This window comes from Clytia hemisphaerica, unplaced genomic scaffold, assembly GCF_902728285.1.
Source record: "Clytia hemisphaerica strain Z4C2 unplaced genomic scaffold, Clytia hemisphaerica genome assembly, whole genome shotgun sequence".
Lineage (NCBI taxonomy): Eukaryota > Metazoa > Cnidaria > Hydrozoa > Leptothecata > Clytiidae > Clytia > Clytia hemisphaerica.
The window spans coordinates 397,878-414,318 of NW_027104207.1; the positions used below are offsets into that span (position 1 = coordinate 397,878).

The 16,441-nt window shown below is 37.5% G+C and overlaps 1 protein-coding gene and 1 long non-coding RNA gene across 2 annotated transcripts in view; both read left to right on the plus strand.

The window, feature by feature from the left end:
* LOC136815453 (N-alpha-acetyltransferase 50-like) overlaps positions 1-16,441 on the plus strand; it is a 431,221-nt gene that overhangs the window by 101,711 nt on the left and 313,069 nt on the right. The gene's annotated exons all lie outside the window — the stretch shown is intronic.
* On the plus strand, positions 100-1,440 carry LOC136815368 (uncharacterized). The gene is made up of 2 exons (XR_010847707.1): positions 100-148; positions 1,282-1,440. It is a non-coding gene; the product is annotated as an uncharacterized lncRNA (long non-coding RNA).

Below are 16,441 nucleotides of genomic sequence, written 5' to 3' on the forward strand. Positions count from 1 at the left end.
AACTAAATTTTACAATTTCTTCTGCAAATCTTTTTGCAATATTATTTGAAACATTTGCATCTCTACAGAAAGGATAATTTAATTTGTTTTTATTTTTCAGAGTTGAAAGCAAAGAAAACAAGGACCCATTCCGTGGAGCAATGCATCGGTAAGTGAAACTTATACTCCAATATGACAGGAAAATAGGGAAGTTCCAGGACATTTCGTTTTTCAAAATTACGTAAGCTAAGGGACCATTCCAAAATCATTTTAAAAGAGGCTATTAGCCAAAATTGATATTGATATTTTTAATTTTTGCCTGTTATCTGCTGGCTGGGCGTGCCCCTAAGCTCCAACCTTTCACAGGCAAAAGTCAAAAATATCAATTTTGGCTTCTTCAAATGATTTTCAAGCTTTTTCGTAGTAATAATTTTTGTTCCCTGGAAGGTTTTCTCTCGAATGAGCCAAAAAAATTGAATTTGGACCCTTTTTCATATTTCGATGACGTCATTATTTATGACGTCATTTTGTCTTATTTTCTTAACATCTCGAGATACATGTTTTTTTTTATAAGCAAGTGTATGCCCCTTGGTCAGGCTCGTGTATGCTTAAGTTCTCAAAGTATCCAGGCATAGTTTATGCTTATTATATGCTTAAGAATCATGCTTATTATTCACCCCCGAGCCAAGTTTTTGATGAAATTTTGTAGAAATTTGTTCAGATTTTGGGAGCAGTGGAATGTAGCTAGCCGTGGAATGACTTATTTTTTACTTGACCTCTATCAAACCTTTTTTAAACAGAAATGACCACTTGAAAAATATTTTAGGCTGACAAATATGCTCATGTTATGCTTAGGAATTCTGCAAATCTGAGCTTTCATATGCTTTTAAGCGCTATGCTTATAAAAAAAAATGTATATGCATTTAGGTTGTGACCTTTTTCTTTACCAGTTTTTCATGTTCTTTCGAATGGAACAAAATATTTTTTGAATTTGACGACTTTTATTTTTTGTTGCTAAGGTAACCAATGACGTCATTTCCCATGGCAACAGGGTGTTAAAATTTTGTAGCCCAAGATTTTCTTAATCCTTGAGGGGTCAGTGCATCAGATCAAAAGTTAGTTTGCTTGTAACAAACCTGTGCACACGAGAAGCTTTTTTGATACATAAGCCCCTGCACTAAACGGTTTATAACTTGTATTAACATAGCATGAATGTGTGCTAAAATGAATTGGTCTAAATATGAACATGTCTGGTTTTGGAGATCTAAACTTAGATTAATCATACTCTTTTTTTTATTACAGAACGTACTTATCGCGAATTCCTATATGAGGTTAGGGAGCATGAGACCAATGACAACTCGGACCAGTCGTTGGGTTGCTGGGTTCGTGGGCTTGGTTTGTCCAAACCCCGACCTCGCCCAAATAATAATTCAAGAAAAAGAAAAAAGAAATAAAACTCAATGTGTACTTTTCTGTCTTTATTCCCTCCACCCCTGTGAGTGGGGTCTTCTCAAAAAGTATTCGGTTTCTTTGAAGTTTCGAAAAATTAACAAGCGGGGGGGCCCGTTTATTTGGAACCTAAGAGTACCATGCTCCCGTTGGCACAAACCATTGTTGCCCCTCCTCAGTCACTAAACTTCACCTCCTCTATGTTAATTGCACATCGAAATTAGAACGTTCTTCTGATAAAATGAGATAATAATAACAGTTGAAAAATGAAATTTTCAGCAGGGTATTCCTTGCTTTATTTCATCAACAATAGACGATATCGGATTTAGATAAATGCAATGCATTCTGGTTTCTAGGGACTCTCAAAGGAATTATAATGCGAAATAGGCCTAAAATAAAACCTAAATATTGTCGGTGACGGTATTTGAAGAATATTTTCTACGGTATTTCGAGTGCTCTTCGTACTTAAAAAAACTGTTTAAGTTAACCTTTTTTCGCACTTCCGCTAAATTTGGATAATATTCGGCAGAAAATCCATGAAAGTGTCCGTACGTGACAAAAAATGGCCATTTTAAGTTTCAGGCTTATTCGCTAAAATCTTGACTCGCGAAATTAAACCAAAAGCTTTCACGACTTTTTTGGCTCGCGTAATTTAATCCGAATACAGCAAAAAGTAATTAGCCTAGGACAGGAACCTTCAATTTGATATGTCCATGATTTGATAGATTCGCGAGTCTTGAATCTGTATTACCTTGAGAAAAGAAATTTTAGCGGAATTTATTTTGGCGATTCAAGAATATTTCTAAATTTGGCGAGAATTAATTTGGGCGAATGACTTTGTTTAATATTTTAGCTGAAAAAGGGTAAAAACATAGCACATTTAGGAAAAATAAAGACTTTACCGAAGGTAAATCAAATTTGGTGAATGACAAAATTATCTAATTTGGCGAATTTTTCAGGCAATTCTTTACAAAATCGGTATTTTGAGGCTCCTGGAAAATTTGATGTGTTATTTGATTACTTGCTCCTGGATTTTCGACCAAGGGGGTGCTGGAAAATTTGAGCTGGTTTTTCTGGAACATGATCCTGGATTTTGAGAACAGATATTTTGTAGCCGACTCCTGGATTCTAAGCAGGTGTTCCGAAAGGACAAGGTTCCTAGATTTATTTGTTAAATTTTCTCTCCTGGAAAAAAAGAACAGATATATCGAAAAATTCCGCCGGCGGCTGCTTCTGTAGATAGTGTGAATGGATATAAAACGGCACCAATCAGCTGACAGAATTACAAAATATCATGTCTTACAACAGAAAAGCACCAAAAATATTCAGCATGCCGAATGTGATGATAACAATATGGCTGGATATAAAATTACACCAATCAGAAGCTCGTGAGTTCTCTGAGAAGGTAGTTTATAGCGATTTGTTTTATTATATGTAACCATCATATAACATTACAAACATTACAATATGTAATATACCTGTTATACGTATAATATGGTTTCAAATATTTTCTGGTCTGCGTTATACACGGCGCAAACTGCGAAAGATCGATAAAAGCACATGGTTAAATTTTGATGTTTGAAATGGTTTTACATGGATGAAATTGCTTGAGAATTATGTTTTTGATAATTCTTTGTGTTTTCCAAACATTTTCCTCTGCAATGACATTGATTAGAGTTAACCTGCCATCACTGACCTGTGACCTGCGACCTGTGACCTGTGACCTGCGTTTTACACTAACCGTGTAATAGCTGAAAGAGCCCTCGTCCAATCAGATCACACATTCAATGTTGTTCTGGATAACCCATATTTATAGACATAAAGTCGAGTTGAGATCATAAAAATTGTATTTCAAAGTTGATATCCTGCTACCTCCGTTTCCATTAATTCAATAGCTTCCTTGATATCCTCATCCTGATCAAAAAAGCCAGCATCTAGAAGCTCATTGACTTCTACCAAACTATAACAACTCTTCTCCTTATTCGCCATGTTTGTTTATGTTTTATGCATCTCACTCGGGCCGCTCAGTTCATATCCGACATATTTTGGCGGTCTCAAGGAAATCCAGGCAAAAAAAATTACAAAGGCCGTCCGTTTCCTGACTAGTGTTTGTATCTTTTGACTATGGTCTAAGGGGGGGGGGGGTCGCACATAAAAATTAAAGCATGCTTTATTTTTGGGGGTTTCCTTGGAGCGTTAAAAATTATACGAAAAGTCGGCGACATCACAAGAGTGAATTGTAAATAACAGCGTCTTTTTAAATTTGCCATGGAGGGGGAAAGACTGTTTTTTCTTCTGTGGTGGAATTATAAGAGAAAAAATGCGCAAAGGGGATCAAGAAGAAAATTTTCCAACTTTATCATGGTGTATCGTGCTATTACCACAAGACTGCGGTCTAACCTATTACAAATGCAAAACTGTATGTTACTTGGGATTACAAACTCTAATGCTCCACGTTATTGGGCTCAAGACTACGAGCAAAATTGGTTTGAAACCATGTGGGAAAATAGAAACAATCAGATATTTTCTGAATTCTGGTACAAAGAGTTTCGCATGAGACCTGAGACATTTGAATTTATCGTTGAATTGGTTCGTGCTGAAATGGAAAGGCGTGATACAACTTATCGTCTATCAATCCCTGTAGAAAAGAGGGTGGCTGTTTCCATTTGGCGCCTCTCTAATGGAGCCTCTTACAGAACTGTTTCCAAAACATTTGGGGTGGGAAAAACTACAATTGTTGAAATAAATCAAGACTTTGTAATTGCACTCCTACGACATACCAGAGAATTCATTCACTTTCCCGAGACCGAACTAGAAACTGCTATCGCAATCGAAAAATTCCATGAGAGTGCTAGGTGTGAATTGCCACAGGTAGTCGGAGCTATTGATTGGACCCACATGGAGATTCTCAAACCTGACAGCGAAAGTCGAGTGGATTACTTCAGTAGAAAACGAAAGTACACGATTATGAGTCAAGGGGTGGTCGGTGCTAATTCTATATTTCTCGATTTTGTCACTGGTTTTCCTGGAAGCATACACGATGCTCGTGCCCTTCAATTTACTGATCCCTTTCGAAAAGCGGAAAACGAAACTATTCTTACTACTCATAAGAAAGTGATCGATGGTATGCGAATAAGACCACTTATTCTAGGAGATGGAGCTTATCCAGCTAGTACCTGGCTCCTTAAACCTTATCCTTATATAGCCCCCCTTGATGCTGAACAGAGAAATTTCAACAGAGCCTTATCGTCTAGTAGATGCACTGTCGAAATTGGATTTGGGCTCTTAAAATCACGCTGGAGATGCCTCCAAAAACGCTTGGATTATAATTTAGAAAATATCGCAGGAGTAGTCATGGTTTACGTAGTACTTCACAATATTTGTCAAATTAGAAGGGATAGCTACATAAGCACGGACGATGTACTAGAAAATGCTATCAGACGAGAAAGAGTAGCAAGGAGAGAGAGAAGGCAACTACATGATGATTTTGATGATGGAAATGCTTTGAGAGAACGAGTCTGCTAAATTGCGTGGGTTGCGTGGGTGCGTGGGTCGATATTTTTGCGTGGGTCATTTTTTTGCGTGGGTGCGTGGGTCAAAATATTTTTTGCGTGGGTCAAATTTTTTGCGTGGGTCAAAATTTTTGCGTGGGTCATTATTTTTTGCGTGGGTCATAATTTTTGCGTGGGTCATTATTTTTTGCGTGGGTCAAAATTTTTGCGTGGGTCAAAATTCTCTCTGTAATTCGAAAAAATGCCTTCCTATGAAATTCGAACTGGTCACATCCAAAACGTTTTGGTTTATTTTGTTTATTTTGCATAGCTGTACAGTTCCGTACTTTCTGAATAATAATATGGTGAATTTGTTCCAATAAACGAGGTCGGAAAGAATGTTTCCAACAAAGGAGTGTCTTTTTATAAGAGGAAGCTTTATACAATCTTTTTAGAAGCTTCTTATAGCACGCTTTAATATTTTGGGTTTCCTTTGAGTGTTAAAGAACAAAGCAAATGGCGACAAAATCTGAAAATTTTTCTACAAAAGTTATATTCATTAGGCGACCGATTACTAAACAATTTAATCGTTGTCAATTATTCCCACAATTATTTCGTCCACCCTCACTTGTAATTTCTTTGATTTAAGTACATTAAAGGCCAATTTAAAAAATTGGACGAAATAAAGACGCTGTACTTTTTTTCAAAGCAAGAGAAAAAGGGAGGAAAAAATTCCATAGAAAGAAAAGAAGCGGTCATATCTCTTTTTTTTGCTTAAAGTTATAGTGTTTATTTCCATGACACTGGAATCCTGAAATAAAGCATGCTAAAATCCAAAAGTGTGATCCTGAAGTGTGTCTACAAAAATTAGACGGGTGTGCTGATTCTGTATAATGTTATAGTAAATAAGTGCAGCTATGTAAAATAAACCACAAGGTGTTACTACATAAAAACTGTGTGCTTTTGTTTAGTTTTCATAGATATAAACACAACACATTTTTGTATAAGATAACTTGAAAATTCTAATTTGACACAAAAAACGTGTTAGCTAACTCGAAAGTTTTAATTTGGTAAAAAAATCGAGTTAGCTAAAAAATCACCAAAAAAATAGTGACCCACTCAAAAACTTTGAACCACGCAAGAGATAATGACCCACGCAAAAAATATGACCCACGCAAAAAATATGACCCACGCAAAAAATATGACCCACGCAAAAAATATGACCCACCCAAAAAATTTGACCCCCGCAAAAAAATTGACCCACGCAAAAAATTTGACCCACGCAAAAAAATTTTTGACCCACGCACCCACGCAAAAAAATGACCCACGCAAAAATATTAACCAACGCAAAAATTTTGACCCACGCACCCACGCAACCCACGCAATTTAGCAGACTCTGAGAGAACATCTTAAAGAATATCTATCCTAGTTAAAAAAGTCACTTCAAAAACACAAGAATTTTTTCAAAACATAGTTTTAATATAGTATTAAACTACTGTTCTTTTGATTTTTTTTCACTGAAAATTTTCCCAAGTTCCAATAAAAGTTTTCTGTCCATTTCTTTTTCCTTTTGTTCATGTTCAAGCTGCTGCTTCAACATATCCTTAAGGTATGTGTACACCTTTTTTCCGATTTTTTGTCAAAAAAAAATTTTTCAGTCAAAGTGGAAGAAAAGTTACTGGATTTCATTTTGGTAAAATCGCGATCTTAAAATCTTTTTTAGATCCAGAGTTATAACCATTTAAATTTCAAAACAAAGTTCGTTTTATGATGGATTATTTACTCAAATAATTGTCTCTTTCGGAAACAACAAAGACAAAAGAGAGAATTCAGCTGATGTTTATTCTCACCTCTATTGAATAGTAATATTTTTGACACATTTCACTGATTACTCAAATTAACAGCAATCATCTCGTTAAAAATTTCAAATTGATGTAGAAAAAAACGAAATTTTACCACACCATACTAATTTTAACGAGGTTAAAGTCACCCATAGCATTTAGCTATGAACTTAACTTTTTTTTTATATTTTCGGCAAAGAATTGAACTAAAAAAATGTCTTAGGATTTTTTTTCTAATCGAGTTAAAGCTTCACAATTTCAGGTTAAGTGGAAAAAACTCGAGAAATGAATGATTTTTTTCCAAATTTTAACAATTTTTAAGTTTTCTCGAGTTAAAGTCGATCCAAAAAAAAATCCTAAGACATTTTTTTGGTTCAATCTATTGGGAACATAGTATCGAAATTATTTTTTCAAATTTCAAAAGCTATGGGTGACTTTAACTTCTTTGAAGTAGGTAAGGTTAAAATGCTTAAGATTTTAATTATATCCTGCCCAGTTTTTTAAATTCAGCTGAAACTTTTACCATTAGAAAGAGAATATTATTGGCTTTCAGAAAATATATACTTTTGATGTATAAAAATTTGTTGTTCTAAAGATATGATCAATTAAAGAGAATAGCGAGTTTATGTATGTGTGTTTTTCAGCGACGGAGACGGTAAGGTTCTAATTTGAGTAGATCCTGACCAGCTGAGGACGACGGTAAATCAGCACTTTTACCGTCCTCGATTTTGCGGGGCGGAATTGCGGGTTGTTCCAAATCGCTTCAGTCACTCTACCGTCCTCAAAAGTGAAAATACATAAACACGGTAATGTGTCAAGGAAGGTGAACACATACCTTAAAGAAATCTTCCGTTTTTTGAGATTGGGATTCAAACACCTTGATTTGTTCTCTTTGAAGCTCCAACAGTTCTTCACGGAAGGGCTTACCCTTGGACTTCCCTTTGCCTTTATTGGTGTTAGTACGAGACTTCTTCAGTTGCTTAGGGGTTACATTTAAGGTGGGTTGAGCACTGGGTTTATCACAGGATTGAACACTAGATTGACCTTGAACAATCTCCGAAGTCTCTAATAATTGTCCCTCATTCTCGTTCTCATCATAAATAGAGCTTCTAACTCCAGCACCAGAGTCAAAAATATCATCATCATTTAATCCAATTGATATAGTCTCTTCATCGCTTTCAACCTGTTGCTGGTGTTGTTGTATGGCACCAAGGAGATGTGGCATTTTGACTACATCCCGACAGCCATATATTTCATCAAATTCTTCGCAGAATTGGCTGAATTTAGGTGCTTCACCAGTACTTTCATCGTTGTGTTTTTTCGCAGCTTTGTAAGAGTCTTTCAGATTTCTTATTTCATCCTTCAAGTTTTTCAAAGTCCGTTGCTTTCCATGTTTGTTCACTTCAGCCAAAATCATTCTCCATGCTTCGGGAGCCTTGTGGGACTCCAAATCATCAAAATTGGCTTTCCAGCTGGTTACAAGTACGAGGGCCTGGTTTTGAGGCCATGTTTCTCTCGTTTTCTTAGCTTTACCGGTTTCAGTTGACGAATGATTGGGTTGACTGGAACTCGACTGCTGTTGTTGAATCACTGCTGATTGTTGTGCTACTGGCTGTGGAATTGATGATAATGGAGCTTTTTGTTGAGCTCGCTGCTGCTGTCCAAGTTGTGGTTCAATAAGGTTCACTGTAAGTAGGAGGTGCAACACCAATTCCAAATTGTGTAATCGAAATTGATGTATGTAACTCGCATACATCATCAAAGAATCGGAATGCGGTGTATCAGACATCACAATTTCAAATTTAACTTCACAAATAACTGCACTTCTTCTACACTCTTCTTTCTGTCTAAAAAAAAAACACGAATGAAAGGTCAAAAATATTTTCGATTTGCACACGGCATGTGAGCCAATTCAGTTCAGGTTTATTTACTTTTATCAACAAAAGGTCTATTATCAAACTTCTCTCGAAACAGCCTAAAGCATGCATAAAGAGTGGTTTGAACCACGCTATAATTTTTAAAGCACGAGAACATCGAAAACAATAGAATTAAACAAAGTAAAAAGTGGTCGCACATCAAATTCGTGCTTATGATTTTCATTTCCATGGCAATAGAATAAAGCATGCTATAATTTTTATGTGCGACCCCCCCCTAAGTTTGTTGAGTTTTTCTCATTTCCTAATTCGTTTCTAATGTGTACGGCCACTCGGTTATGGGGTTCCGAACCGGGCTCTCGGTCAACCTTTCAACTTTTTCTCTTTCTTTCTGCTGTACTTCACTGTATGGTCAGAAATTTTAAACTTTTTTGTTTACAATTTGTTTAATTTTAATCCCTTTTCTCTGTTTTTTTATGTACAAAATAGTGTCTGATCAACACTATTTCTTCTTTGGTAAAGAAGACGGGTGGCTCGCGGGCGCCAGAGTGTGCTTACTCTTGGTAACACACCTGACTCTAGGCTTTGTCTTCATCTTATCATTTTCTTTTTCTTTGTATAGTTGTTTGTTTGAATGTTTTGTCTGTTTTGTATCATATTTGTTGGTATTGTCGGTCGAGCAATTGGGGTGTGATGATGTTTCAGCTTTTGCTGAGATTATGTTGAGGGTAGTGTTTTGATCCGTGAGAGATTTTCAAACTTTTCTTAGACATAAAAATTAATTTTTTTATTCTTAAAATGTCCATTTCAGAAGCGCAGCATGAAATTGAACTTGTCACAACAAAAGAAGCAAAAATATTTTTATAGTTTTGTTCAAAAATTAAATTAAAAATAAAACTTGCTCTGGTGACTACAAGTCAGTCACCAAGGAATTATAATGTCAAACACAAAAAATAAAAAATTATGATGAAAAATAAAAGTTTTATAAGAACAATAGAAAAAACAGCTGGAAAAATCTACTATGCTTGAAAACGGAAAAAAGTAAACATACAATATCGACTATCAGTCAAGAACACCTTCAAATTAGCCTATCATAGGCTATTTAGACTATTTTATATAGGCTATTAGCCGAAAATCGATAAAAACCTCGATTTCTGACAAAATGTAAATAGTCGCGTCTTCTTTAAGGAATACATGGTTTATCAATTTTTGACCGATATCTTGAGATATGCAAATTTTTGACCCAGCACTTTTCGAAATCCGCTTGTTGACGTGATTCTTTTGAGCTATATTATATGAACGTTAAGGAATAATTGAAAGCGGTGCGAGTCACGCAAAATATATTTGGGACATGCATTGTTTCGCCCGAGCATTGTTTTACAAATTTTATTGCATTGCACTGTCTTGGAAATTTTTGTAGTGTAGCTACATTACAAAAGTGTGCTATTACACATACAAAAAATGCTCGAGTTGTAAAGAAACATTCAAAGGTTAGAAAATAAAACGTCATTAAACGTTTTAACGTCAGAAAGTTTAAAAATAAAAAAACGTCAAAATGTTCAATGACAAATAATTGCAAGGGAAAATTGCACGTGCTTGCAACAAGATCAATTTTGCAGGTACTCACAATTTGTTCTTTATTCTTTATTGCATTACAGAGCAACTGCAGAAAAAATTGACATACCACCATAGAGGGGGGGGTGAGGCAATTTAAGGGGAGGGTAGAAGGAAAGGGGGGTTAAATTTCAAAGGTGGCTTTGAGAAAACACATTTATCGACAAATTTGATCAATCAGTTCTCAAAAGAAAGAAATCCTCATCAAAAAAGATATTCTCTTTGCCATTCTAAATGCATATCTAATTGGTAAACATTCTTAGGCCATCACAAAAATTCAGGGTAAACCGATTAAGAGACGCAAACACGGAGGCAAGGGGGGGGGGTCAAATCAATATTTGATAAAAGATATGGGGCTGGGAGATTTTCCTTTTTAATAGGGGGTTTGAGCAAAATTAGGGGATGATGATTTTGAGAGGGTGTTGGAACCCCTGTGCCAACTATGTTCCAGTGTAAATTATAAGCACTTATTTGTTGAGTTTGAAAACTCAATATTTGGAGAATTTTAATTTTGTGTCAAGAAAGGTAAAAAAGATGAAGATAGCAAATTTTATGACGATAAAATCTCCGCCAGATAAATACTGGAATATCCGCTATGACTGGCAAGAAATAAAAGTCATAACTCAAACCCATATCGACCTCAATTCGCTTTCTCGCAATCAAGACAAGATGTCGGAAGAAATGTAAGTTGTGGTTTTTATCTATTATCATCCCACTAATCACCTTGGATATTTTACAAAGTGTTGCATAATCCTTTCTTTCATTACTTGATTGAAGAATACCTGCATAGATTGTGTTTGCTCTTCCATCGCAGCGCGTTGGGGAACAAACGGAACCAAGAAACTCTTGCAACCATTACGTGGTTGAGAGAGGGCAGCTTTGTTGTCTTTCAATCATTACTTGATTGGGGATTTCAATATGTTTTCTCGTATTTTTCGTAGAACTGCAACAAAATCTCACGAATCCTCTGCTACTGAATCAACAAGTACTGGGGGTACTGAAGAGAATGCTGTTCATGTCGAGAATGTTACTACAAACCAACAAACTCTGACCTCTTCCACCCTTACTAGTACGGCTGCTTCTACAAATGTTCCTACTGGGACTGGGAAGAGATCTGCTTTGCCTTTGGATGGTCATCTGCAACCAGCCCCAAAATTAGCCAGATATAACTTGACGAGAACGAAGATGGTAGAGTCTGGGAGTTGAGGGAAGCCCAGTCTGTTTATCTAAACAAATATCTCTCCAACCACGCCAATAAACATCAAAAATGTTTCAATTTTGGACACACATATAAAGGAATTGTTACAAGAACATTCTAAATTAGACGTGCTTCATAGGGACAGAACACTCAAAGGCATACACGATGGTGTCCATGCGGTATTGGGTCCTATGTGCATCATTTGGGACATGGTTGAGTCAGAGCGCCAGGCGCTCTTGGACAATGATCAGGAGGACACCTTGGCAGAACCCGCAAGATTATTTGATCAGACTATAATTTTACTTGCTCAATGCTTCAATGATATTTCTTACCAGCGAAGACTGGGGGTACTGTCCAGCCTCATAACAAGTCAACCTACGGTCAAGGACATTCTGAAAACTCAATCAACTAAACTGGATAACCCAGGGAATCCAGAACTATTTTGGCCTTCCTTTGATGAGGAACTCTCGAAAAATTCATCGATTCGTTCGAAAGCTCGGACGGCTTTTACCGCACTGAAGAAGCCTCAATCTGGTCTGAAGACCCGAGGACGTGGACGTGGTTACCCACGTGGACAGTCCCATCATACGGTTGGTTACAGTAATGGTTACGGTCGTGGTGGCATTTTTTCGGGTTGAATTGGCAATAGTTTACTCCAAGAAAAACTGAACTAGTGCACCACTACGCTCATGAGATTGAGCATTCGTACTAAGAATGGAAAAATCTTAAGCTTGCTCTAAAAGACGTCGGTGTCGGTGTTTTCGGGAAAGTGTCGGTATTTCGGTGTTGGCAACCCTCGTACGCCCCCCACAGGCAACAGAGGAGGTAAGAGATGTTTCCGTTCCAAATTTTATCCCACTTCACAAGCTGGGGAAGGTTCATCTAGCCTTAAGGGGAATGTTTCCGATAATACTAGAGGGTCACATAAAACCGGTAGGGAAGATCAAGTGTTTCCTCAAGAACTGGGAAATCTTAACTCAGGATCCTCAGGTCCTGGCTGTAGTAAAGGGTTTCTCCATTCCCTTAATGGAGGAACCACTTCCAATCCAGAATTCCACCTGCTTGTCCATTGAAACCGGACGAGATGAAGCTTGTAGACAAAGAAGTAGAGGAGATGATCCAGAAGGGTGCAATCCAGGAAGTCTCCCCAATACCAGGCCAATTTGTCAGCTCAATATTTGTAGTAGAGAAGAAAGATTCGGGATATCGTTCGGTCATAAATTTAAAGAAATTGAATCAGTACATCCCTTACCAACACTTCAAGATGGAGTCTTTGGATCTGTTAAAGGATCTTCTCCAAACTAACGATTTGATGGTGAAAGTGGACCTCAAGGACGCCTATTACTCTGTTCCTCTGAGGGACCACTCACAGAAGTATGTCAGGTTTCATTGGCGAGGGAAGCTGTATCAATTTCTTTGCCTGTGCTTCGGACTAGCTCCTGCTCCCAGGGTTTTCTCAAAACTTCTGAAGACTCCAATGACCTTACTCAGGAGACTGAACATTCGTTTAGTGATCTATTTGGACGATATTTTGATAATGGGTCGATCAAAGGAAGAGATAGATGTTGCCAGGGACTCATTGATTTTCGTGCTACAGTGTCTATACAGTGTCACTATAAACATGAAGAAGTCTGTGCTGACACCAGCTTACTTAATGGAGTTTCTTGATGCTCTTCTTGCCAGAAAAGAAGAAATTAAACATAATTGCCATGTGTCAATCTATCATGACCCTTGCAAAGATTATAGGGAAACTGTCATCTTCAGCAGTAGCGGTTCTTCCTGCCCCGCTTCATCTCAGGATTCTTCAGCAGACCCAAATAAGGGCGTGGCTTGTCAACAACGATTTCGAGACAAAAGTGGAGGTATCAGAAGAGATGAAAGAGGAGCTCTCTTGGTGGGTGGAAAACCTACATCTGAGCAACGGGAAGAGATTGGACTCTCCATATCCGGATCTGGTGATAGCATCGGACGCCTCAAAGGAAGGTTGGGGTGCAGTCTGTCGTGGTCAGAGAACAGGGGGGCATTGGTCTCCACTGGAGAGGGGCACTCATATCAACATACTAGAGCTCAAAGCAGCATTATTGGCTGTGAGGACCTTTCTAGGAATATTTCCCTCTACACAGTTTCTTCATCTCCAGATGGACAATCTCGCAGGGAGGTACTTGGAATCGGGAACTTTGTCTGTTGACCAGGGATTTATGGAACCTTCTGTTGTCGAAAGGGATCACAGTTACAGTAGAGTATCTTCCAGGGGTTTTGAATGTTATAGCCGACTACGAGTCTCGCCATATCCAGGACTCATGCGAGTGGATGCTCTGCCCAACAATGTTCAATCAAGTGTGTCAGGTTCTGGGGATACCAGAAGTAGATCTATTTGCTTCCCGAGTCTCTCATCAGGTTCCAAAGTATTTTGCTTGGAAGCTGGATCCGTTCAGCATAGGGAGGGACGCCTTTCAGACAAGATGGTCTCAGCTCAAAGGTTATGCCCTCCCCCCTTTCTCTCTGATAGGAAGGGTTCTGAGGAAGGTAGAGGTAGATCAAGCTACACTGATTTTGGTAACTCCAGTGTGGCAGGGTCAACCATGGTTCCCCAAGCTCCTCCAACTATCAATAAGGAATCCAATACTTTTACCTTTTCAGAAGGATATGTTGAAAAATCCAAAGGACGAGAGTTATCCATTGCTGTTAAACAACAGTCTAAGATTAGCAGTCTGGTTAGTATCAGGGAAATTGGATTTGATTGTGAGCTATCAGAGGGGGCTTCCAGCCTTATCAAATCCTCCCGTAGAAAGGGTACAAGGTCTCGTTACCAGTGCGCCTAGACTAAGTGGTCTTGCTGGTGTATGCGGAGACAAGTTGATCCTGTTCGATGCCCTGTAGCCGAAATTTTAAACTTCTTGGCAGATCTTTTTGAACAAGGGTTACAGTATAATACGATTGCAGGTTACAGATCGGCGATTTCTCTTTACCATGACCCTATTGATGGGTCTAGAGTTGGCAGTCATCCTAAAGTTACTACTTTAATGACCGGTGTGTTCAATGAAAGATGTCCGAAACCTAGATTTTGCTTTGTTTGGGATGTTGAGACTGTTCTTAGATACTTGAAGTCATTGGGTAATGATTTGTCCGATAAAATGCTTACTCTGAAAGTCACTATGCTCTTGGCCCTAACTTCGGTGTGCAGGGCACATGAAATCAAGTTTCTAGACAAAGATTATATGGTTACCACGAGTGAGAATGATGAATTCAATAGAGAATACTAAAAAACAATTCCTGTGTAAATTTGAACAAGATTGGAGAAATTTTCACAGTATTATGGCTGAAAATGATCGTTTTAGGACTTTGTCGTAATTTCATCGCGGCTGGCGACCGTTCCTTTAATTTTTCAAACCTGACACAGATTTTTTACAAACATATCACTATGAGAATTCAGTAAAGGATACTAAAACACAATTCCTGTGTAAGTTTGAACAAGATCGGAGAAATTTTCACAGTGTTATAACTGAAAATGAAATTTTTTGGACTTTGTCGTAATTTCATTGGCTGGGCGACCGTTCCTTTTGAAGATTTTTCAAACCCGAAATAGGTTTTTTCCAAATATATCACTATTTATTACATACACAATATTGTACCATTTTATTTGGTTTATCCTACTCTCCCCCAAGTATTATCCCAACAGAAAAAATAATAGTCGCGCGGCTGAGGTCGAAAAACGTTTCATTTCGTGATACATATTTTAGATTCCAAAAAAAACAACGGAAACTCGCGAATTAGTATGTGTAGATTACAAAATCAAAAAGTTTCCACGATATTATCGTGCAAGTAACGAGTAATTGGCGATTTTTTGCGTTTCCAGGCAAAATTGCAAGGCCTGGAAATTCATTTTTTTTCATGATTTTTGAGGGGTCTTCAAATTAAAAAAAGACCTATACCACATGATAGAGCTCTTCAAACTGAGCAAAAAAATGTATTACACCAAAGTCCCAACTTCTCTAGATCAAAAGTTATGGGCCTATTTGTGGTAAAAAACTGATGGAAAACAGGGAATTTCCCCACAATCTGCATTAATTTATGCAAAATTAAACACCTTTTTGACCACAAATAGGCCCATAACTTTTGATCTAGAGAAGTTGGGACTTTGGTGTAATACACTTTTTTGCTCAGTTTGAAGAGCTCTATCATGTGATATAGGTCTTTTTTTAATTTGAAGACCCCCCAAAAATCATGAATTTCCAGGCCTTGCAATTTTGCCTGGAAACGCAAAAAATCGCCATTTACTCGTTACTTGCACGATCATATCGTGGAAACTTTTTGATTTTGGAATCTACATATACTAATTCGAGAGTTTCCATCGAAAAAAGTGGAATCTAAGAGGTGTATCACGAAAATCATTTTCTAGCCACTTTTTTCGACCTCAGCCGCGCGACTATAATGCTTAGCTAAAAGCCCGTGGCCTCTAATTTAGGCTATTTTTCTCCCCGAAATTTTATCTGGACAATCAAGTCAAGAACTTTGAAATATTGACTTCTAAATGTTTATCTCATTTAGCTCCAATTTTGAACTTTTTAGTCGAGGATGAGTGGGCGGGGGGTGGGGTTGGTTCTTTAGGCAAGAAAGTGCATGTGTAATCACTTAGAAGAGCTAAACTTCCAGCTGGTTTATTTATTCGTTAAGATTATTTCTCATACTCGCTCTGCAATAGAATTATTACTTTGCTTTCTGATCATTTCTGATTAGCAGTTTGTGGGCAACGTTCTAACACAACTAACTCAACAAGCTCATCTTTCACATCTTTTAATCTCTTAAGCCGGAGCTTCCAGCGCAGCTGGTTTATTTTCTATTTCTTCAGGTTATGGGAGTCGTGGTGGTTACAACAATTGATTTGTATCTATTTTGATATCAGTTCAATTGAACTTATTCATGTTGTCTTTTACTTTTTGTATTTCCTTAATGCTTGCTCGAAAGCTTTAACTTTAGTATCTTTTTCTTAGTTTG